Below are 3,186 nucleotides of genomic sequence, written 5' to 3' on the forward strand. Positions count from 1 at the left end.
CCTGTCCTCCTCAACCCGCGCTCCTTCCTCTCCCATGGGGAGGAGCGCCGGCGCGAGGAAGATTCTCGAGCACGGTCCATTCTGCTAGGACCTTCCCATTGGAGCTGCGCGGGGTACGAGAGGCGGGCCCGGGCGCGTTCCCAGACCCCCCAGTCCTCAAGGAACCCGCGCTCCAGTCGGTCCCCCTCTCGGTGCACCTTGTCTCCCACCCATCGGTCGCGCTCCCTGGACCGGCGGGTGGACGATCTCCACCGACAACTCCAGGTCCTGAAGGGCCACTCCAAAGATCCCTTCGCCGACTTGGAGATCTCCTCCCAGCCGGCGCTTGCCTCGAGGATCCTGCGGACCCCGAATCCGCCGGGGTTTAAAATGCCGGCGATCGAGCCCTATGACGGGGCGGCGGACCCGCGGGATCACGTCGAGAGTTTCAGGACCCTTATGCTCCTCCACGGAGCATCAGATCCTCTCCTCTGCAAGGCCTTCCCGGCGACCCTCCGTGGCCCGGCAAGGGCGTGGTTCGCCGGCTTGGAGGCTAACTCAATCCAGTCCTTCGACCAGTTTACTCGCCTCTTCATCACCCATTTCGCCGTCAGTAGCCGGCGGCGACTGGTCTCCGACTCCCTCTTTGATGTCCGGCAAAACGAGGGAGAAAGCTTGCGGGATTATCTTACCCGCTTCAACAAGGCTACGCTGGAAGTCCGGAACCTGAGCCAGGAAGTGGCTCTTTCAGCCCTGAAGCGTGGCTTCCGAAAGGGCAGACTCACCTTCTCCCTGGACAAACGCCTGCCGCGGAGCTTCCCGGAGCTGTTGTCCCGGGCGAACTAGTATGCGGACGCCGAGGAGGCGGCCGCCCACCGGAGCAAGGAGGCCGCCGAGATCCCTCCAAAGCTCGGGAAGAAAAGGCGAAAAGAGGCACGCCAGAGGAGGAGCCCGACGCCTCAACGTCGGCGCAGAAGCCTGTCGCCGGCGAGGAACCACGGCACCCTACACCCTCGTTCTCCGCCCCGACGTTTCAACCGGTACACTCCTCTCCTGACTCCCCGGGCCCAGATCCTCATGGAAATCAAGGGGCGGGAGGACCTCCCGGTCCCGAGACAGATGAAGAAGATTCCTGGGAGGAGGCCCTCTCGGGCGTACTGTGAGTACCACCGGGACCACGGCCACGACACCGAAGACTGCTTCCAGCTTCGGGACGAGATCGAGGCTCTCATCCGCCGAGGGCGTCTCGGTCGATATGTGAACGACCGACGTCCCCCCGCAGACCCGCGTCCGGCCGATCCGGCCCCTCAGGAGCCTCGGGAGCAGAATCGACCCGTCGCGGGCGTGATCCACACTATCACTGGGGGCTGCCCCCGGCCCGAGAGGAACGCAGGGGGCTCGACTGAAGCGTCAGGGGCAGCCGTCGCAAAGAGGCAGAGGGTCGGTAATGTAATCACTTTTTGTGATGAAGATGTAAAGGGGGTTCAGACCCCCCACGATGACGCCATGGTGATCTCCCTCACTATGGCAAACTATGATGTAAGGCGTGTTCTTGTGGATAGTGGAAGCTCAGCTGATATTTTGTTTTACGAGGCCTTCCAAAAGATGAGCTTGTCCAGACAATTGTTGCACAAAACATCCACCCCCCTCATAGGATTCACTGGTGACGCTATCTCGGCCGAAGGTGTCGTTGAGCTGCCTGTGACTGCGGGCGTTGCACCCGCAGAAGCCACGGTGCGGCTCGGGTTCTTGGTCGTCCGTGTTCCCTCGGCCTACAACGCTATCCTCGGACGACCCGGACTGAACGCCCTTCGCGCGGTGGTCTCTACGTACCACTTGCTCATGCGGTTCCCCACAGCGGCCGGGATTGGAGAGGTCCGAGGTGACCAACCGACCGCAAGGCAATGTTTCCTAGCAACTCTCAAAGGGAAGAAGCCCGTAGAAGCCTTAAGCGTCGAGTCCCTCGACGCCAGAGACGAGGTGGCCTTGCGGCACGGGGAGCCGGCCGAGGGTGTGATCGAAGTTCCCCTCGAGGAAGGTCGCCCGGACAGGACGATCCGGGTCGGCGCCAATCTCGACCTGGGAGCTCGGGCCCGGTTGGTGGAATTCCTCCGAGCCAATGTCGATGTGTTTGCCTGGTCGGCGGCCGATGTACCTGGGATCGACCCGGAGGTCATTTCTCACGCCCTCAACGTCGACCCGACCCACCGACCGGTAAAACAGAAGAAGAGACACTGTGCCCCGGATCGGATCCGAGTGGTCGACCAGGAGGTAGACAAACTCTTGGAGGCAGGATTCATAAGGGAGGTCAGCTACCCCGAATGGCTGGCAAATGTCGTACTTGTCCGGAAGGCGAGCGAAAAGTGGAGGATGTGCGTCGACTACACCAACCTGAACAAGGCATGCCCCAAGGATAGCTTTCCGCTTCCGCGGATAGACCAACTGGTCGACGCGACTTCCGGATATCAGCTGCTGTCTTTCATGGACGCCTTCTCCGGCTACAACCAGATAATGATGGCTCCACAGGACGAGGAGAAAACTGCCTTTATAACAGACCGGGGGCTGTACTGTTACAAGGTAATGCCCTTCGGTCTGAAGAATGCTGGCGCCACTTACCAGCGCCTCGTCAACAAAATCTTCAAAGAGCAAATCGGCCGGAACATGGAGGTGTACGTGGACGATATGCTGGTGAAGAGCCGCCATGCAGACCAGCACATCGCGGATCTGGAGGAGACTTTCGCCACCTTGCGGAAGTTTCACATGAAGCTGAACCCAGCGAAGTGCGCCTTTGGCGCTTCGGCCGGGAGGTTCCTCGGTTTCATTGTCAACCAGCGGGGGATCGAAGCCAACCCGGACAAAATCAAGGCCATCCAAGATATGTCCCCTCCGACCAAAGTGAAGGAGGTTCAGGAGCTCGCTGGGAGGGTCGCCGCGCTCGGACGATTTGTGGCAAAATCGGCCGAACGCTGCCAACCTTTCTTCAAGGTGTTGAGACGCCCGAAAGACTTCCTCTAGACGGCCGAATGTCAAGCAGCATTCGACCAGCTCAAGGAATACTTGGCGTCTCCTCCCCTGCTGTCCAAGCCGCAAGAAGGGGAGATGCTCTACCTCTATCTGGCGGTCTCCCCAACCGCAGTCAGTGCGGTACTGGTTCGGGAAGAGGCAAAGCTCCAGAAGCCTGTGTACTACATCAGCCGGGTCCTACGG

This window comes from Phoenix dactylifera, unplaced genomic scaffold (assembly GCF_009389715.1).
Source record: "Phoenix dactylifera cultivar Barhee BC4 unplaced genomic scaffold, palm_55x_up_171113_PBpolish2nd_filt_p 000324F, whole genome shotgun sequence".
In the NCBI taxonomy this organism is placed as follows: domain Eukaryota; kingdom Viridiplantae; phylum Streptophyta; class Magnoliopsida; order Arecales; family Arecaceae; genus Phoenix; species Phoenix dactylifera.